General features: G+C 38.6%; 1 long non-coding RNA gene and 1 pseudogene across 1 annotated transcript; one reads left to right on the top strand and one right to left on the bottom strand.

Moving 5' to 3' along the window:
• Positions 1-12086: 12086 nt before the first annotated feature.
• Positions 12087-22826, bottom strand: LOC113439879 (uncharacterized). Its single transcript, XR_015743262.1, has 2 exons — positions 22697-22826; positions 12087-12312 (listed from the first exon to the last, which is right to left on the bottom strand). It is a non-coding gene; the product is annotated as an uncharacterized LOC113439879 (long non-coding RNA).
• On the top strand, positions 14304-14400 carry LOC113440036 (U6 spliceosomal RNA; annotated as a pseudogene).
• Positions 22827-22841: the final 15 nt, after the last annotated feature.

Raw genomic sequence — 22841 nt, 5'->3', positions numbered from 1 at the left:
GAGAGATTTAACCTGGAAATAAGGATAAATTTTCTGACAGTGAGAACAATCAATCCATGGAACAGAAGTTGCCTTTGGAAGTTGTGGGAGCTTCATCACTGGAAGCTTTCAGGGAGAGATTGGGCTGCAATTTGTCAGAAATGATGTATGATCTCCTGCTTGGGCAGGAGGGTTGGACTGGATGACCACCAAGGTCCCTTCCAACTCTGTTAATCTGTAAATCTGAAATAACTGCAAAACACTCAAGCTCTGAGAGCACCAACGACCTCCAATGACCAGATTCTTCTTTTCCAATGGTTTTAACACTGTCTGACAATGTAGACACTCCACATTATTGCTTGCAGCAGAGTTCAAATGACAAAGGAGAAGAAATCTTGAGCAGATATTTATTCTGCACAAATCAGAATAAATAAAATGTATATCAGAGGCAAGTTCTGTTTAAATGCCTCCACATTTCTGATTGTTCTATCAATCTTCATTTGCTGAAGATAAAGGACTGCAAAACAGTTGAAATGGAATAATATCTTCAGATAAAATAATTGTTATATTCTTTGAACCAGGTGCACTCGCAACATCTGAAACTTTTATGGTTTTGAAGATCCTCCATCAAATTCTCCAATTTAATTTTATTAATAATTTATAAACTTTACTAAAATAAACACTGTTAATTCACAAGAACTTTGAAATAAAAAATTAAGAGGCTCTCAGTTGACAAAATCAATGTCCTCATCTTTTAATCGATGAGATCGATATATCTCTTAGGATCTTAATTTGAATTCTATTTTTTAAAAATGAGTTAACATGTCATCTCAATGAATAGTGAAAAAGTATCATTTGTCCGCCTGATAATGATGGAATCAACTGAAAGGACTTTAGTAAACATTTGGTGGTTTCATATTGCTTGGAAATCCCTATTATCGTGAACAATGTTTGTGGAAGATGCTATTGCTAATGCACATGCCAAAATTTGAAATTAATCTACTTATGAAGAAATCAAGACTTATGGTTTATGGATTGTTGCTAAAAATATTATGTTTTCATAGAAAAAAGACTTGTATGTAAGATTCCAAAGCTTGGCTTAATGAAATATGATGAAACAGCTTGCAGCCTTTGAATTCACTTTTTATTGGCATAAAAACCTGAACAGTACCATTTCATATGGTTACGTTTCAGTTTGCTGTTTAAAAACAGACTTGTAGTAATTTTCAGTTAGCTATAATTATTGAACTTTTAAGTTTTGTTTGTTTGCTTCTTTTATTTGTCCTTACATCATTGTTTTGTTTGAAAAGCATTTGTTTTTCTTCTCTTTTGTAGTTGTATAAAAATGATAATAATAAAAAAGGCTTGCAAAAGAGTTGCAATGAAGCATATTCAACTGAGGTTAGCTATAGACTTTACTGCAATCAGGGATGTTATTCATTCATGTATTCAGTGAACATCTTCCTTTCGTTTCATAGAGTAATTAAGGGGGTTAACAAAAGAAATACCAAAGCGAACTAAACGGTAAGAAAGGACAAGTGGCAGATACCTTATTATACCAGATTAAAATGGTATATTAAGGTTATCATTCACAATGGAGATTTTAGTACTGAAAGTGTAAGAATGCCAAGAGATAGATAGAATACAAACTAAAGAACCCTTTTCCAGCAGTGACCACAATATGATTGACTTTTGTCTCAACATACGTCCACACAAAAACCACCACAATGATGTGATCCCCAATTATAATTTCAAAAAAGGCAACTATGATCTTATAAACAACGATCTCTCATCCCTTGATTGGCAATCTCTATTCACTGGATGCAATACTGTTGAAGACCATTACAACATATTTTTACTTGAAGTCAAAAGAGTCATCAAACTATATGTACCAACAACAACTCCCAAAACAAAACAAAAAAACAGATTGCCCATAACAATAAGGAAACTTCAATCCAAAAAGAGATCACTCTGGCGGAAAAACAAATCTGGTCACGTTGCCAATTTCAAAAGCCGATACAAAAATTTATGCCACCAAATAAAGACCGAATGCACCAATTATCACATTAAACAAGAGGAAAACCTTCTAAGCACCAATTCCACCAGTGCTTTTTACAATTTTGTAAACAACAAACTAAAAGATTCAAGGTCCATCCCACCCCGATAGGACCTAATGGTAAAGACTGCAATGACGACACCATTAAAGCCAACATCTTTAACACATTTTTTGGCTCAGTATTTGTAAACAGCAATGGATCATGCCCAGTATTTCCTAGCCGAACCACAGATAACTACAATGATCTAATACATATCGATTTTACAGAAGACAATGTTGAAAAAGCACTACGCAATCTAAAACCATCTCTATCTATTGAACCGGATGGAATATGTGCCTATTTCTTAAAAAAGCTATCCACTGCCATAGCCAAACCTCTAAGCATAATCTTTGAAAAATCTTTCAGGACCAGTTCCTTGCCTAACCTATGGTCACAAGCCACAGTCATCCCCATCTTCAAAAAGGGAGACCCTTGCCTAGTTGAAAATTACAGACCAATCTCCTTATGCTGTGTCACCTGTAAAGTCATGGAATCAATTATTAACCAATCCATCATCCTCCACTTAGAGACAAACAACCTACTCTCCAATAAACAATTTGGTTTCAGAAAAAAACTATCCTGTAATCTGCAACTCTTACACTGCAAAAACATATGGACTACACAACTTGATCAGGGCAAAACAATAGATGCAATCTACATAGACTTCTGTAAAGCCTTTGATTCAGTGGTACATGACAAACTACTCCTAAAAATAAAATCCTATGGTATCTCTGGACAACTGCATAACTGGATAGAAGCATTCCTGTCAAACAGACAACAAATGGTCAAAATTGGGAGCGTCCTATCAAATTCTGTACCTGTTAATAGTGGTGTCCCCCAAGGCAGTGTTCTAGGACCAACTCGCTTCATACTCTACATAAATGACCTCTGTGATCATATTAAGAGCAACTGCGTTCTTTTCGCTGATGATGTAAAGCTGTTCAATACCACAGACAATACTGCTACCCTTCAAAAAGATCTTGACTGTGTATCAGACTGGTCAAACAAATGGCAACTTCAAATCTCAACAAATAAATGCTCTGTCTTACATATTGGCAAAAAAAATCCAAAAATAAAATACAAGCTGAATAGTCAAGATCTTGTTGATGATCCAAGCTCTGTAAAGGACCTTGGAATACTCACCTCTAATGATCTAAGTGCTAGAGCCCACTGCAACTACATAGCCAAAAAGGCATTAAGAGTTGTTAACCTAATCTTACGTAGCTTTTTCTCTGGTAATATCACACTACTAACTAGAGCATACAAAACATTTGCTAGACCAATACTCGAATACAGCTCATCAGTCTGGAACCCACATTACGTATCTGATATTAGCACAATTGAGAAAGTCCAGAAATATTTCACAAGAACAGTTCTCCACTCCTCTACTCATTGTAGAATACCTTATGCCACCAGACTTGAAATTCTAGAACTAGAAAACCTTGAATTACGCCGTCTTCGGTCTGATTTAAGCATGGTATATAAAATCATACATTGCAATGTCCTACCTGTCAATGAATACTTCAGCTTCAACCATAACAACACAAGAGCATACAACAGATACAAACTCAAGGTTAACCGCACCAAGCTTGATTGCAGGAAATACGACTTCAGCAACAGAGTGGTCAATGTCTGGAATACTCTACCCGACTCTATAGTTTCTTCGCCAAACCCCCAAAACTTTAACCTTAGACTGTCTACTATTGACCTCACCCCTTTCCTAAGAGGTCTGTAGGGGGCGTGCATAAGCGCACCAACGTGCCTACCATCCCTGTCCTATTGTTTCTTTTATTTTTCTTTTATTTTTCTTATATGTACCCATTTCATGTATTCATAACTATGTATACACTTATACTTATTATCTTGTAAACAATTGACAAATAAATAAAATAAAAAAATAAAATAGACTGGGTGACTTTTGTCATCTTTCCAACTTCATAATTCCATGCTTTTAAGGAAGAGAGTTGGACCATGCCAATTACTATAATTTTGAAAGCACATGCTCTCCCAGAAGATTCAACAAAAGGGTTGCTACAGGACAGACAAAAGTATAAATATAATGTTTACAAAGACATTGAAACTTAGAAAAAGATATATAATTGAATTTAGATATGAGATAATTAAAAATAAAGTTGAGAAAACCAAGGGAGGGGAAAAATTATGGAGAAAATGTTAAAATAGTAATAAGATATGGAACAGAACACAAAGATGAATAAGAAATTGAGTTTGTGTCTGCATGGAGAAGTGATAACCTGGGATCATGCTATTCTCAAAAAATGATGTTTTATTTGTATTATGCTTTTGTGAAAACCCAAATAAAATTTATATTTTAAAAAAGGGGGTTGCTACTTGAGTAAATGATATTGTGCTGATTTGAACAAATGTTGCTGCTACTAATGAACACAGGGCAAAATCCTTTCAGTGAGAAACCCACAGGGAAACAAAAGAGTAGCACAAAGCCACTTCAGCCTGCTGAGAATATTGTGGTGAGAACTGGGTTGAATTCTAAAACAGGAAAACAGAAGACTTAAACAAAACCTAAAGAAGATAATGCCAATCAGTCCTAAGAAAACAATAAAACAGCAACAAATGTGTTGGCACTGTGGACATTAGAACATATTTGTGCATGAGCCAAAAGAAGCTTGATACCTATAGAGATGTTTTCCAATGCTTCATCATGGCCAGATGTTGGCTCTCAAGGGAAATGCCTCCAGCAGAATTCATTGGCTTCCTTCCCCAAAAGACAATGTCCAATGAGTCTGGCCTGTTGTAGTGCTATATTCATTGCAGAGTCACTGTTTTTCTGGGTTGCTGTACTGTAGTATGCATGTTCATTCACATACATATCATATTTGTATTCCTATACAGGCTCAACAGCTGAATTTTTTGCAAAAGTGTAACATGCATATAACCTACTTGTCTGTGAAGTATCAATGAAGAAGAACTACTTTGGAATTGGGGATGATATACTCATTCGAATTCAAACTTAACAGATTTTAATCTGTTTTTAATATACATAATCAAAAATGTAAATTACAAATAGAAAACTATTTATATAATATTGGACTATAATATTCTCTTCCAAATTTCCCTACAGAGAGTAATGGAAAAAGGTGATTTTTTTTTTGAGAAACTAGCATTACAAAATAAGTGTAAGGAAGTTCTAGAAATGGCAGAACAAGTGTTGCTCTAAATGAGAAAATCTCGAATGCCTGTGAACATACAGTAAGGGCAAAATGGATACAAATTAGGGAGATGAGAAGAACTAATGTGTGTGCACTGATCATTAACCTTTGAAGATCTAGGGCAATGCAAAGCACATCTGTTCTAGTTTAATCACAGACAAATAGTGTGAATGCAGAATATAAAAGAGGCAAAGGCATCTCAAGTCATCTAAAAGACCTTGAAAGCATAATAGGATTGGAATGGACCTTGGAGGTGTTCTACTCCATATTCTATCTCAAGCAGGAGGCTTTTTACTATTCTGAACAAATAATTGCCCAGTCTCTTCTTGGAAACCTCCAGCGATGGAACCGCAACATCTCTAAGACGAAAGCCATTCCACTTATTAATTATTCTTCTAGTCAGAAATTTCTTTTTAATTCTAGATTGGCTCTCCAATCCAATACTTCTTGACCCAACCTTGAGTGCTTTGGAGAATAAGTTGACCTCATCTACTCTGTGACAGCCTCTCAAGTACTGGAATTAATCTGACTTGGTCATCATTATATACTAAATAGAATAGCATCATCTGATGATCACCGGAAGATCAAAAGGAGGCTTATTTGCTCTTAGAATTGCAGGATTTGATAAAAACTAAGTGGGACTGCTCAAAATCTATCTGATCATTCAACCACTGTCCTGAAAAGTAGCAACTGACATGTATAATGTGCTTGAGTATTAAAAATGCAAGAAAGGAGATATACCAGTTATGGAGCCAGATTTGGATTCACTATCGCTGTATATCTGTCTAAAAACCTTCATTCAGTGTATTTTCAACAAAAACTGATCTCACAAAGCAAGTTCCAAAGCAATTTATTCAAGGATAGAAAGCTAGGAGGCAAAAATTATGAGAAGCTGTTTTGGGAACCAAGTGAATATTGGCTTAATCTTACAGCTGAGCACAAGACTCACAAACATGGAAGTTGAGGCAAAAACATAATGACCCAAAGTCCTTCAGACTCACAGGTTTCAAAATAAAGAGTAGGAAAAAAAACTCAATCAATTCAATGCTGGATTCCAAATGAAGCAGAGCATATAGATTACACAGTAATGATGGTGTAATGCAAGGAAATATCTGGCTACAAAGTACAAATTCATCCTGATTGTCTAAAACCCAACTAAATCCAAATCAGGAAGAGACAAATAGGTACAAAGAGTTAAGATGGAAACAAACATTATAAGCAGCAACTATTACAAATAATAATATCATGACCTGAAGTACCTTGTCAGTTTTAGAGTAGGGCAGGGTTTATTTCTTTCCCACCAGGACATTGACTTTCCAAGTTCCGTTATGAGCCTCTGCATTAAATACATATTTGTGCATATTACTACATTCAATCTAATCAATAAGTCATATAAGCCTCCTTTGGGTTAATCATTGTTGGACACTGATTCTCAGAGCTCCGATTCTCTGATTCTCACAGCTCTGATTGCGGCTGTGGTTCTTGCTCCTTTTTTCTGAGGACAAAATGGCTTCCCAAGCCAAGGCATCAGGAAAATGTCAGTAGAAAACATAAGGGGAAATTACATACCAAGAGTGCCTTGGCACAGTTCCTTGGTAACAGTAGCCTTGGCTGTTTGGTTTCTCTATGAAATGTTGCTTGAATCAGTGAGGCAAATGTTAAAGAAAGTAACCCAATGCTGGATCTGCTTTGGCAGAAGCTGGGCCAGTGATTAAAACAAGGAGGCATGGGTCTCCAGGTGACCGTTTGCTCAGCTCTGGAATCTGAGAGGTAGCTGGGCATTTATTCAAGGATAAAATGCGTGCCCTCCCATAAAACTGAAACCAGAAGTTTTCTTTTTAGGTTTGATGGATAAAAAGCTTGAAACAAAATTTGGAACCTTGTTACTATATATGTTGACAGCAGCAAGGATCTGATATGGACAAAGATGGAAAAAGACACACTAATTCCCACCATTGAAGAACAGATGGTAAAAGGGATGTAGCTGGTAAAGATGGCAAAATAGACTGCTTTAGTTCAAGATGAGAACCTATCTAGTTTTGTTTCCCCTGGGAAATTGCTTCTTGACTTTGTGCTCGAAACTGGAGAGGGGGGAACAAAACTTTTGAGTTTAGATTTGGTTTTTAGAATGATTTTGTTATTATAGAAATGGCTTTAAATGTTTAGAAATGTAAAGCAAAAAGTTGAGGCTTTAACCTTTTTCTTGTATTCTTCTGCACTGGAAAAAAAAATCAGTAGTCACTACTTTCTCTTCCTTTCCTCTCTTCTTTTCTCTTTAACTTTCCTGATTTTTGTTTTCTATTTGTATTTTATTTTACAATGAACTCTAGTAAAATCTTTTTTTAAAGGAATAAAAGGCATGCTCTATGTAGCAGGGAGAGGACACTGAGCTATTTAAAATTCAACCCCTCTTTAGTAACAAAAAATCATCTGCTCCACACCATATGATTTTTGTGGGGGAAAAAAAAATCATATTGCATGTAGAAGAGTGTATAGGAGGGCTGTCAATTTACAGTTTAAATAGGACTCTTATGCATGGTCAAAATTGGGTAACGAGAGATTTCTTATATGTGTTCTGAATTATGTCTAACATATACCAAGGGTGGGGGGGGGAATCATATTCTTTTGCTCCAGCCAGCTTTCTTGTGGGGGGGGGGGGCGGGAATGAGAAAACTATTCACACTTTTAAACACAAACAAATGTAGTCAAATAGGTTGTTTGCAAAAATGAGACTTAAAACTGAAAGTGTGTGTAAAGTAAAACTTACAAAGAATAGAACATTTATTTGGGTGACACCGTGGGTGTTTATTACTTCAACACTGTCAGTATGTAGGCTTCTATAGAAAATACAAACATAAATTTTATCCTACCCTGTAGGGTATGACAAGAAACAATAGGTGGAAGCTCATTAAAGAGAGATCCAACCTGGAACGAAGGAGAAATTTCCTGACAATTAATCAATGAAAAAAGCTTGCCTTCCAAAGTTGTGGGTGCTCCATCACTGAAGATTTTCAAGAAAGGATTGACCATCTGTTTGTTCGAGATGGTATAATGTCTTGGGATGTGGGTCCCTTCCAACCAGTGGTGGGATTCAAAAATTTTTACTACCGGTTCTGTGGGCATGGCTTGGTGGGTGTGGTGTGGCTTGGTGGGTGTGGCTTGGTGGGCGTGGCAGGGGAAGGATACTGTAAAATCTCCATTCCTTTCTCACCCCACTAACCTGCTTTCCAGCTCCATTCTCCTGTGCAGTACAACAAAAGAAGACCCAGCCAATCAGCTGGGGCTCGGGAGGCAGAGAATAGATGGGGGCGGGGCTAGTCAGAGGTGGTATTTGTCAGTTCTCTGAACTACTCAAAATTTCCACTACTGGTTCTCCAGAACTGGTCAGAACCTGCTGAATACCACCGCTGCTTCCAAGTCTATGATTCTATTCCATTCCAGTCCAGTCCAGTCCATTCCATTCCATTCCAGTCCAGTCCAGTCTATCCTATCCTATCCTATCCTATCCTATCTTACCCTATCCTATCCTAAGAATACTTTGAATCTTCCAATGTAGATTACAGTTCTCTGTGAAAGTATTCAATGTCGAGTATTCAAATGGATTTAGAAAAGGCCAAAAATTAAGAGGAAGGATTGCTGATGCATGCTGGGTAATTGAGAAAGCAAAGAGCATCAACAAGAAGTCAATATGTACTTCATTAACCATAGCAAGGCCCTTGATCGTGCTCACGATGCCAAGCTATGGAATGTCTTGGAAAAACAGAACATCTCAGTGATCTCATGAGAAACAAACAGGACATAAAAACACAATCCAAATGGAAACGTGGTCCATTCCAGATTGACAAAGGAATAAAACAAGCCTGAACTCTTTCCTTACTTGTTTAGCCTATGTGTAGAATATATATTGACAGAGGCTGGATTGGAAGAAGATGGTTTTTTTTAAAAACTGATGACATGTAAGGAAATCAATAGTTAAATAAGTTTTTTTTTTAAATTAAAAAAATGATAGGCACCTTTGCTTTCAAGCGGGTGAGCTGGGAGGGTGGGGAAGTTTGAATTGATATTCTCCATGAATAATTCTAAACAACTTGAAACACAGAGCAAAAGCCTTTATTCTGTTTGCACTTGGTCCAACACTTCAAGTTTTTAATGACACCCTTCTGTTCCTGCTGCTTCTGACTTAAGATCTTTCTCTCTCTCTCTCTCTCTCTGTTCAATAAAGAGTTTAGTTTTCCTTTGTGGTTAGCGTCACGCACAATCTCATCAAGCAGAATCTCATCAAAAGCCACTTCAAAGACTATCGCCCCCCCCTTTTTCTTACAACTGTAACATCATCTCTTATACTTTGGCAGTGCTAGGATGCCATGGAAAATATCTGTGGATGGCGGGGAGGGAACAATGCATTATAGAAGGAGAGGCATACAGTAACATTCATGCCAATTATCTGTGACTACAAGGCATTTCAAGGCCCGGGAGTGGTGGACAGGACTCCAGGAGAGCAACCAGAAGCCAGGGGCATTTCTGCTCCTAGTAGTAAAATTAAAGCACATGGAGCCCTGGGCTTTACAATGTCAAGATTACCATATTTGGCATAGGAGCAACTGTTACGAAATGGCAGCTATTTCTTAGTTTATATTTAAACACGCACATGTATACAGAGAGTAAATCGCAAAAATTAAATGGATTCCATTTTACTTCGACTAACTCTCCTTTAGCCTTCAGTATGGAATTTAGCCTTCTGATGAAATTAATGTAGCAAATAGCATCCTTGTGTATATAAACCTTGAGTTCCCCAAGATCCCTTCTGATGAAGTATGTTTATGATTCTACAAAAATCACAAAATCCCTCCCCTGGCCCCATAACAGGCAAAGATGGGCATCCTTCAGAAAATGTTTCATTGTTTTAATTGTTGATAGGTTCTGTCAACACATGGGGCATAGGCCCGTATTCTTTGCAGTAACATCCACCCACCACAGTCCTTGATTCCCCAACATGCCTTGCTTCTCCTCTGTCATCCAAAAGTTGTAGCCTTCTGATTTAACAGAAGCATTTTTCTAGTTCAGAGAAGTAATTACTGCCAGTATTATAGTTACATGAATTGATCCTTGCACCCATAGAGATTCAACCAGGGCTGGACTGCTGGGGGTTCGCAGGGGTTCGGGACAGCCCCTAGCTAAGCTGGGCAGTTCAGAGAACCCCCAAATCCCACTCCTGGCTGGCCTCACCCACCCTGCCCCTCCCCTCCTAGGAGTCCCCACGCGGCCTGTTGGATGCAGGTAAGTGCAGGATGCGCGCAGAGGCTCAGGGAGGGCAAAAAACAGGCCTCCCAGAAGTTCGGGAAGGCTCAAAATGGACACATTTCCTGCTTCCAGAGAGCCTCCGGAGCCCGGGGAGGCTGTTTTCACTCTTCTAGAGGCTGGAGGAAAGCCTCCAGAGTCCAGGGAGGACAAAAATTCCCCCCTCCACTGTGGTACAGGAGGCCAACTGGGCCACACCCACCATGGCCACATCCACCCAGCAACCAGGTAGAGAACCCATTGCTAAAATTTTTGAAGCCAACCCCTGGATTCAACCAAGATGTTTTCAGGGACCACCACTGTGGTTGCTACTGCAGACTTGCTCCTCCTCTCACTGAACTCATCTACAATATTTTGCAGAGAAAGCCATGCAAAAAGAACTAATGAAAACCCCCCAAATAGCTTTCATTTTGTTTCAAATCTTCCTCCCCACAAAAACATTGAAAAAAATCTTGTAATTCAGACACAGCCCTGCCTATTTTACATCACTACACAACTCAAGATGGCGCATAGACTTTCTCCAAATGGGAAATGTGGCCTCTGGCCATCAAAAAATGCCCCACCTCTGCTTTAAGTAATGTGTATATCCAGTTTGGTATCCATTTCCAGAAGAAAACTACATAATAAAACAATAACTTCCTTCTCACTTCTCATGTAAAGACCCTTCCCACACTCATTCAGACTACAGATAGACCTCAATTTACAACACATTTGAGCCCCAAATTTCCATTGCTAAGCAAGACAATTGTTAAATGCATTTTTATAACATTTTTCATCACAGTTGTTAAATGAATCACTGCAGTTGTTAAATTAGTAACACTGTTGTTAATCTGGCTTCGCCATAGACTCTGTTTGTCAGATGGTCACAAAGGGGATCATATGACCTTGGGAAAATACAACCATCATAAATACATACCAGTTGCCAAGCATCCAAATTTTGATCATGTGACCATGAGGTTTGTCATCTGAAAAAAGATCACGATGCCCTTTTTTCAGTGCTGTTATAACTTCGAATGGTCATTAAATGAATGATTGTAAATTGAGGATTACTTGTGCAGTTCCCAACCAGTATGGGAAGGCACCAAGGTGAAAAAAGACTGATAGGGCAATTCTATAATTACTGCTTTAGAAGTTTTGTGCATATGTTCTTACATGGAACATCAGCAGATCTTAAAGATCTGGTTGTTGAATCTCTATTCTCTGTACAGATCGTAATATTCACCACTCTTTGATGAGGAAAACAATTGTCTTTCGTAACTACATACACTATACTTCATAATTGTGATTTTACAATCTGTGATAAAGTATTTCTGGATTCACCCAACTTTGCCTCTTTTATGGAACCAGAAGTTTTTGAGCCGGATTGATGGGAATTCTGCATGCAGTTCAGACATCCCAAACTATTTTCAATCAACTGGAAAGTGGCACTGCCTAACCCCCACTGTGCCATACATATGCGGTGGGATTATATTCCCTTAGAAACAAGAATCTTGTGAGAGTAAATTACAAAGCAGAAGAAAGCCTGGGGGACTTTGAATAGGGGTGGATCCCATTTATTCCATATGTGTGAAAAGTGGACATGGAACAAGATTATCCACAACCACCAAGTCAAGTCATCTTCATGTGTTACACCCATAAGCTTCCCTGATTGAAATCCCCATACATTTCTTCCATCATTAATCAGCCTCTTTCATCTAGTGCAGCTTGATTTCAAGTTGGGGTGCTTTTTTCTTTTCTTTCCAGCACATTGATCCCTGCAGGAAAAGAAACAAAAGACAATCTCTAAATTCTGTATATAAAATAACTTTTAATACACATGGCAAAAATGTTATTTTCAAAAAGAAAGATCCGTTCCTGATGACAAGGCACTGACCTTTCAACTTTTAAATTGCTAGAATATGTTGAAAACATAATAAATTTGATAAGGAATGTCCCGTATATTCTAAACATAGAATCAAATTAACAACACAAGAAAACCTGACCTCCCCATGGAAAGCAGGCAAATTTCACATGACATTTCTGGAAAATATATTTTATATACCGATCATTTTCAAAAATGCTTCAGTAACATTTTTAACCGAAACCTTGTGTGGGATGAGTGTGTTTGTGCTCTACATGTGTCCTTTTGAATTAAGCAAAGAGTGTTTTTCTATTCAGGTAGTGTCTCCCTTTAGAAAACAACCTTTTATTTCAGTGTTTCCAAACCTAGGTGACTTCCAGATGTGCACACCAACATCAAATCCCAGGATGATCAGCAACTGCCATGCTTGATAGTGTATACAGGATTGTGTAGAAAGAATGATGTGGAGGACACCAAACCTTTGGCCTTAGATTAAACCAAAGATTAGGGATCCTTGGTGCTTTCTGAGCTTAGTTGTTTTCTTGCAGACATTTCATTACCCGAAGTAGTGGTAGTGAGGGAGATACAAACATTTTCCTTTACTGGTTCTAAAAGATTCTTCACCAAAGATTCTTCTGAAAGCTGAACAGCCATAGATGAAGAGGACAGGTCCTCATTGGCCAAGGGACAGGAAACAGAGAATAGGAAGGAGCTCCCTAAGGTACTGTTTTTAGAAGCAGTAGTGGATTTTGTTGTTCTGCTTTGTAAAAGAGAAGGTCAAAGGCAGGTGTGACAAGAGTTTTACAGAACTGTAAAAATCAGAAAACAAGGGAAATGATTTTACAAATAAACTATTTTCTTGTTACCCTCTCTTTCTCAAAAAAAAGAAAAATGTTTTTTTAATTAGAAGTTCTAAAATTTTATCCCCAATATGTTTCTTCCAGCTACATTTTTAAATTCTAGTTCAGACTCTGTTGGTATTCCATTTTGATTCCATAATTTCAACCTCTTGTTTGGCTGGAATCCATCTGCAATGTTACTCTAGAGCTGAGTGTGATGGTGGGATAAGATGAGGTGTCTTCCAAACCATCTGTTGCTTTAGACCCCAAATTCTTAAACTGGCCCTGATCTCAGCTGGTTGGGATTTGCACAATTAACAACATGTGTACCCACTGCAATCATTGATGACAATTACACACGTACCATCCTTACAACTTGATTATTGCAAGGAGCTGTTTGGAGAAACCGTAGAACTGGTGAACGCAATCCTTTCTAAAAGCCTTTTGTTAAGTAGGACTTCATACTGTTTTCTTTTCTTCCCTTGATTTTTGGCCTGGCAAACAGTTTGCTATATCCCAATGTCAAATATACCTTCTTTCCCATGCAGTTCCTTGCATTTATGTAAAACCCAGGTGCAGGTTTGTGTTTCAAAGAGATGGACACAACATGGCTGGTTTTTGCACTGTGCAAATTGAGATTCATTGTAGAGGACATCTGAGAATCCTCGCAGCACACAGGAATTCAGTGGCAAACATATGGGTGGTGACTTAGTAAAGGGGGGGGGGGAGAAATCAGTGCAGGAATGGTCCCTGAGGGAAGTTTGTTGGAAAACCACCAGGGTAGATAATATGGCTTATATTTGCATGCCTGGTATCTGGCTTTCTTCTGCAAAAACTAAGCTATTTTTAGCGTCCCAGTATTCTGCAAGCAAGGATTCTGTTTAGGGAGATATGCTCTGTAGATTAGATGTTTGCAGTAGAAGATGCAGGCCCTGTCTAGGAACTTTAGGAGGTTGGAATAGCAATGGCAAGGAGAAGACTTAATTGTTTTTAGAATTATAACAACAAAAAGCTCACACAGTTATTAGAAATGTGTGAGGATAGGGTTGTTGTTTGCTTGCTTCATGTGCTCGCTTCGGCAGCACATATACTAAAATTGGAGCGATACAGAGAAGATTAGGGCAAGGATGACACGCAACTGGCATGCTTCTTGTCTCAATAATCTGCTACATAGATAATCTGTATCTGCATTAGTTCCTGATAATTTTTGATTGAGCTGCCAAGGGTTTGGTCTGAAAAACCTCTTAAGTGTACAGAATCTGAATTCATTGGATTCAACTTGTTTATGTCATTCTTCAATTCAAAATAAAAGGGGAGGAACCAATGCAGTTGCACCCACCAAGCTAAAATTAATTTGAGGTGGAGGAAATCCTGTCTATGGAGCAGGAAGCAGCAGTGGGGAATCGAAACAGCTGCTCCTGCACACTTCCAAAAATGTCCCCATAAGAAGATTTCTTTCTCAGAGGAATTATTGTTAATGCTTTAGATCTGTCAACTTTTGTGATTTTAGTCAGGTAGTGCAAACTTGCTTCAATTGGCACTGGGAAACTAGATTCCTTAAAATATTTGGGGACTTCTAGATTTTCCAAGGCTGTTTTTTACTCTATTATCTATTACTTCATATATTTTTTAAAAAAAATCAAAATACAGGCAGGGATGAATAAAAATTCCCCAGCCACCCTCTTGAATTTGCCAAGATTGAGAGACACTGCTCTTGTGATTCCTTTGCTGAGTAAAAGGTTGATATAGATGACCTTTAAGACTTCTTTCAGCTCTAAGTCTTTGTTTATTATTACTACAAGTACAATTTAACTGACCTTGCATGTATTTTGATTTTTAAAAACCCAATGAAATAAGAGATAATTTTGAATACCTTGTGGAATAGGGTGGAAACATGAATTTCCTAAAAATAGCTTATCCATCCATCTTCAAGAAATGGAGAAATGTAAAACTTCCCAGAAAAGGACAATGGCAAACTATTTCTCAGTTATGCCCAGGGTTGTTTTCATGAAGCATTATACTACAAAGTTCGGGTCTAACCATGTTCTCTTTTTCAACACATCTACCTTAATCTGAATGTAATATATCTTTGATAAATTGATCAGGGCAAGAAAATGTCCTACAGAAGAAGCTTCAGTAGGCTGAATGGGAGTTTTTCAGCATAGTTCACATGGTGAATTACCCCCAAAGCTACTGAATACCACAGGCACAGTGTGTATCATTTTCAAGGATTGGCTGAAAGAGCATAGGATATACAACAGTGGTGGGATTCAAAATTTTTTTTACTACTGGTTCTGTGGGCGTGGCTTGGTGGACGTGGCCATGTGACTGGGTGGGTGTGGCTTTTTTTTTGCTTTTTTGCAGCCACCCCCCACCCATTTTGGGGGCCTTCTGGGCTTCAGAGCCTCTGGGGGGCCGTTTTTGCTCCCATAAGGCTCCTCTACAGCTCAGGAAGAAAAAAAACAGAGCATAGGAGAGACATGCAGCACCCCTCCACGCTCCATTTTGAGAGCTTCCTGGCCTCAGAAGAGCCTCGGGGGGGGGGAGGGGGCGTTTTTGCTCCCATAAGGCTCCTCTGATGCTCAGGAAGGCAAAAAATGGAGGAGGAGGGCTGAGCCATTTTTTACCTTCCTGGGCCTCAGCAAGGGGAATCCTGGCACAGCTGATTGCATGTACAGCTGATTGTCGGGAGGGAAAAAAAAGAAAGAAATACCTGAGGTGAACGTCAGGCGGATGGGGTGAAGCGAACATCAGGTGGGACAGTGAGCAGGTCAGGGGCGTGGCCAGCCAGAACTTACTACCAGTTTGGCGACCCATGCCAAATTCTTCCTACTGAATTCTTTGCCTGATCTGGTGCAAACCAGCTGAATACCACCACTGATATATAGTACTCATACCAAGTTTCTATAGGGAGAATTCAACTTAGCCACTGCTTGAAAGTACAATGGCCCTGAAAAAAGTGATTTATGACTAGTTTTTGCACTTATGATGGTTACAACATCCCCACAATAAAAATTCAGGTGCTTGGCAACCAGCATGTATTTATGACAGAGTCCTATGATTGCTATTTGTGACCTTTCCAGCTGGCTCCTGGGGGAAACCAGATTTGCTTAATGAGGGGTCATGACTCGTTAAACATCTGCAGTGATTCATTTAACAACTGTGGCAAAAATGTCATAAAACTGGGCATGACTCACTTTGTTTAGCGACCACAGTTCTGGTCCCAACTAAGTCAAGGACTACATACACATCTCTACAGTGAGATATTGCTAAACTTTGCTAGATGCTTGAGCTATAATCAAGACCATCATTTGCCATGATCAACCATCCTTCCCTTTATAAAAATGCCATTAACTGCATTTGTTGGTACTGATTTCTGGAAAGCAAACACAGGGATTGCTGCACCGAACAAGAATGTCAAATTATCTGGAGCCGAATGCCAGCCTTTCCAAATCTGGGGCCAATCTATATCATTTCAGATTACCGCTGAAACAAACTCTTGTATGAAAAACAAACATTGTACTTGTCCACAGAACTTTCATGGGAACATGCAACTAAAAAAAATGATAAAATGAATAGCAAGTAACAAAGTTAAGAAGAATTTGTTATGCAAGGCTTATGTTCAACATATTTAAAAATGACTTGGATGTGGATTTAGAAAATATGATATGCAAACGTGAAGATGACAGGAACATTGGGAGATGGCAAAGACTTCAGAAGACATCATCAGGGTCAGGAGAATCTTGACAAGCTGAAACATTGGCAGAAACCAGGAAGATGGATTTCAACAGCAACAAATGCTAAATGCTACTTGGGGTAGGAAAAAGGCAACAGATGTGGGATAGAACCTTCCTGCACATGCAAACAGGATGCGAGTGTATCATAAACTGAACATGAGCCAACAATATGATGCAGCCTAGAATGGCATCCACTTTTTTTTTATAGCTGCAGCCAAGATCAATAAACATTACCATTCCTCTCTGTCCTGCACTATTTAAACCACACCTAGAGTATTGTGTCCAATTCTGGGCACTGTGTTTTAGAAAGATCATTAACAAAGTGGACTATGTCCAGAGAAGAAGAACCAGGAAAAGTAAGGGACCTGGAAGGAATGGTTTGAGGGTCTGAGTATATTTAACTTAGACTTTGGAAGACAGGATAACATGTTCAAGTACCTGAAGTGACATCATGGAAAAGCCAGGGCAGAATTGTAGAGTTGTTCCAGAAAAGAAATTGGATTTCAATTACAAGGAAGTAGGTTTTGTTTGAACATCAGGATGAACTTCCTAACAAATGAGAGTTGTTCACAGAATATCAAAGTTGGAGACTTTCTAATCCAACTCCCTGCTCAAGCAGGAGGCCCTAAACCATTTCACAGGTGGCTGTCCAGTCTCTTCTTAAAAACCTCCAGTGATGGGAGTACACACAACTTCTGAAGGCAAGCCATTTTACTGGTTGATTGTTAGTTCTAGTTGAATAAGGGATCAGCCTGCTTCAGGAAATGGTGAATCTCCCTCACTGAAGGGATTTAAATGATCTCTTGGATGTTCTAAGTAGTGGGATTCCACTCTAGGCAGAAAGATAAACTAGGTTATCTTCCGGGTACCTTACAATGTTTATATTGTGCGATTCTACAACTTAGGATTGCATGAATAGTCCTGGATACAAAACAGGTCAGGTAGGTCTGCTCCAATGGATTTTCGTTCTGAATATTTCATGATTTAAGAGATAGTGCCTGTTTAAAATGAATCAGAGTAAAGAGAATAAAATTGCACCAGACTGTATTAAGCATTTCAAATCTCTTCTCTGCCATGGATGCTTACTGAACAGATATCTTAACATAATTCAGGAACCGTTGACTACATTCATACATAATGCTATTCCAGGTTTTTTAATCACTTTGTCGAGCAAATTAATATTGCCTGGTGGACCTATAACCAACCTTAAACCTTTTGAATTTGAACATAATGCTAAGTCCAATACAAACAAATCATACATTAAGGCTTCATGTTATATGTGAACAAGAGGCAAACAGAAGAAAGTATGATGTTGCCCTATATGTCATGACATCATCAAACAAATGGCAGGAATTATGTAATTTGTGCCAGCTGCATTATGTAAAGAGAGAGTTTAGGACTGGCATAATTTCAGATCAGATCAAAGCCCCAGAATTTGTTTATTAATAAATATGTCCACCATGTAGAGAAGTTGATGTGAAAAATCTTCCTTTAAGCCTAATCTTTTCTCTGACATCTAGTTTCAATGTTCAAAGACATGTTCTGTACATAAGAATCATAATTTATATTCCTTTACTTGCAGTATGACATACAGCATAGCAAGCAAAATGACAGTGGCTTTGCAGTTACAGCTCAATTTGCCCTTGATTTTTCATAGATGAAAAAGACCAAACAGAATATTACAGCTCATATGTAATTGGTAGCTCTCCCCACATATATATATATAATATATATACCAACAAACAAACAAGAACCCAATCTCACATCACCAGATAAGGAGATCAAAAGTTTGGGGTTATGTTAATATTATTACAACTGACATTCTAAAGACATTGTTTGAATAAGAAAAGAGTTAGCTGTTTAACAAAAGAGCTTGTTTGACAGTCAGCTGTCAAGGTTTAAAAGAGGTCCATTATATGATTGTTCCTTGCATTAAATTCTGGATTAAAATTACATTTAAATTTCACTTCCTTTACTTCATCCTGCTTTTGATTATCTTTAAGAATAGTTGATGGTCTTGTGAGTTGGACCTTTTAAAAATTGTAATATTTTGTGTACATGGACTGGAATTTTATATGAAATTGTGGGTTTGATCTTTGACCTCTGTTTACTATAATACTGATTTCTCTCTAATTTGATAGCATGGAGTCCCTACTAGTACAGTGGTTTATTGTAAACAAGCTGCTCACTTTACATAGCTATGTTTGGCGAGCTCTTAAGTGAAGAAGTATGCATGGTGTATACTTTGGATGTTGTAGTATACTATAGGAATAATAAAACCCACATAATAACTGTTCAGCTTCACAGGTAATATACACATTTGAAAAAAGTGATTGCATGCCTATTACGGGGGAAAAAAACCCAAAGTTCAGTGGGAGGTTACCTCCATGCAACTCTACACAGAACTGTGGTTTTACCCAGGAGAATTTTATATTTTATTTTAGAGCCAGCTTGGTCTAGTGGTTAAAGCACCAGGGTAGAAACTGTGAGTTCTAGTCCCGCCTTAGGCCTCAAAGTTGGCTGAGAGACTTTGGCTGGTCACTATCTCTCAGTACAACTCAATCCACAGGATTGTTGTTGGGAGGGAAATAGGAGGAGGAAGGAATATTAGATACGTTCGCTGTCTTGAGTTATTTATAAAAATAATAAATAAAATATATAAATGTACCCCAATTAATTTGATGGGGACATCTCCCAGATAAATATATCCAGATTACAGGTTTAATCATCATTTGATGTTTTATTGCTTTTCATTATTCAGAATGTGAAAAATCTATAATTTCCTCATTTTATTACCAACCCTAATCTCTGTCACAATAGATTCATCATTCAAGACACGAATAGAATGTGTTTCAAATATGTTGGACAAATGCAGAGAACACAAACATGGGAAAAAATGGCTGTTGTGATACTATTGTGGATTTTTGCTGTCTCTTCTCATTTATTGATTGTAAACCTTTTTGTAAGGTAATGCAAAATAGATTCCATTTACAAATGAGGCTGTCTTGATTGGTTTGCAATCTGACACAGCTTTACACAGTTTAGACAGCAAATAGCTATAATATTTGTGTGAGGAATTTTTCTACTTTTCCTATTTGTAACCTCTGCAGCAGTAATACAATATGAACCATGAAGAATCTAACCAAACAGGTATTTCAAATTGATATATATTGACATAGTCTAAATGAGTCCTTTTTTTGGTTTGCTCTGAATCATCTTTTACTTTTTTATAAAAAAAAAAAATCAACTTTTAAAATAAGTTTACTCCAATTTCCATTCTACTCTCCAGCCATCACATTTTTTTACATTTATTACATGCATTCAAGTATTCATGGGAGAAAGCCCTTGCTATCCCATGCATAGCTCTACTGCTTAAATCATACCACATCGATGCATTTCCTTGCATTTGCTCTCTTTCCTCCTACTTCCCTTTCTAATTATGGTTATAAATATTTCTCAGTAGTAATACAAGTGCTTCCTGCCAAAGGAGCCATGAGTTTTTCCTCACAGTCAATGAGCTGAGATGCATTAAAAGAGACTGCCGCTATTATTATGGCTGGATGGCTTGTGTTTCTGGGACTCTTGCCCAGTAATAATAACTGAGCCTGGAGGAGAGCAAAGATTGGCTGCCAATCTCATTATTCAATCAAAGAGTTTTGCCTGGCAATATGGTCTCCCTGTGCCCCAATGTAAGCAAAGGGGAGCCACTTTGTAGCCATGGGATGTGGGCAGTATTAAAACACCCCAAGGCTCAAAGAAATGGCATTCTTTTCTAAATATTACTGGCATTTTGTCTCTAAACCTTATTCCCTATAATTGTTCCCTAATTAAAGCAAATTTCGTAATGACAGAACTACCTCTTCCATTCTGCAGGCCCACCACTATTTATTAAGCATCTGCTCCTATCTTCCTTGACCAAAGGCCAATGGACAATGCTGTCTAAAGAAATTCCATATGTAGCTATTCAGGGATTCCTATTGCATCAAGTCTTCTTGGATTATATGACACCAAGACCTGATTTGATCGTAGTTTTATGAATTGTGGGCTGGCTTTGAACAACTCACCCTATCTTCTATAACTGTGTCAGCAATTCTTCACTCTCCTCCCACAGGGTAGGAGATAAAGAAGCATAGCCAGCCGCACCAACAGGCTGAAGAACAGTTTCTACCTGTGGGTTGTCAGACATCTGAACAGAAAATAACTTCATGTCAACGTAGTATGATAGACTTGCAGGGCCGGCGTGTTGTGCAACAAGCTCACATAGTGTAATAAGATTTGGTCTAAGTTAGGGACTTCAGTCCTCACTGTGAGTTGTGTTGGGGGGGTGCATGAAGGGAGGCTCAGCCAATCTCATTGTACACATGTTGTACTCTGACAATAAAGGTAATAATAAAAACATATTATACTAAACAGGAATGATCAGTGCTGCTGAAATGAATGTTAAGAGGAATGTGAGGTTCTGCTTTACTTATATGACTCTAATATACTGTTCATCAAAAGGTTCCCCAAAGGAAGGAGTAAGGAAGTGGGGCAGGCAGTTCCACAGCCTATCTGACCACTGGCAAATTCTGAATGAGTGGCTGAGGCAGTGTTGGGGTCCCATATGTAGATCCCATATAAGATAGAAGTCACTGCAATGCAGACGCATCACACTTGCTTTAACACCCAGTGCCCACAAACACATCATTGTGTTGACAAATCTCCCACCTTGCTCCAAAATACGGTGCCATACCATGACAAGCTCAAGTGGAAGAGCAGAATACATAAAGCTGCACTTGAAGTATGTCAGCTGCAGGGTAGAACAGCATTTCCTAACCTTGGCGATTTTAAGACACATGGGCTTTAACTCCCAGAGGCCACCTACGTTGAACCAATTTGTATCTGAAAGTGTCCCCATTTTTCCAACCTGTGTTTGCAGCACTGCTCCACTTTTAAAGGGCTCTGGCAGGAAAGTATATAACCCCCTTGGGACCACCACATTACAGCTATCTGAAATGAACCACTCCATTCTTTCAGCAGCTTGCTTTCAGCAGTACCCACCAGGAAAGGGTTACGGTTAAGGTCTTTCTAGCATGGATCTTTTTTGGAGACGCTTGCAGGACAAGACCAAGTGAGGTACTAATACCACTGTATAAAGCCTTAATAAGACCACACCTAGAGTACGGCATCCAATTTTGTTCACCACATTCTAAAAAAGATGTCGAGACTCCAGAAAAACTGCAGAAAAGAGCAACCAGGACGATTAAGGGACTGAAGGCTAAAACATACAATGAAATGTTGCAGGAACTGGGCTTGGCTAGTCTAGGGAAGAGAAGGACCAGGGGAGACAGGATAGCAGTCTTCCAATATTTGAGGGGCTGCCACAGAGAGGAAGGGGTCAAGCTATTTTCTAAAGCGCCTATAGGCCAGACAAGGAATAATGGATGGAGACTGAACAAGGAGAAATTCAACCTGGAAATAGAAATTTTCTGACAGTGAGAGCAATCAACTAATGGAACAGTTTGCCTTCAGAAGCGGTGGGAGCTTCATCACTGGAAGCTTTCAAGAAGAGACTGGACTGCCATCTCTCAAAAGTGGTGTAGGGTCTGCTTGAGGGGGCGGGGTTGGACTAGATGACCAAAAGGTCCCTTCCCATTCTGTTAATCTGTATCTGTACCTACCTATTTATCAGAAGTCAGACAGGTTTATCCTATGTAGCTATTCAAAGATTAGTAAAGTTCACCTGCCAAAACAAACATTTTCTGCTGCAGCAAAGCGTCTCGCCTCGCTTTGCTGGCATTCTTCTGCTTTCTTCCCGATTCGCGGCCCCTTCCAGTTCCTGATTCTTTTTTGGGTCAACCCCACCCCGTGTACAAACACCTGTTGTG

The sequence above is a fragment of the Pseudonaja textilis genome, chromosome 3, assembly GCF_049901715.1.
Source record: "Pseudonaja textilis isolate UNSWEBS1 chromosome 3, rPseTex1.2, whole genome shotgun sequence".
Taxonomy (NCBI): domain Eukaryota; kingdom Metazoa; phylum Chordata; class Lepidosauria; order Squamata; family Elapidae; genus Pseudonaja; species Pseudonaja textilis.
Note: the sequence above shows the minus strand (reverse complement) of the source record. Positions and strands in the feature narration are given on the sequence as shown.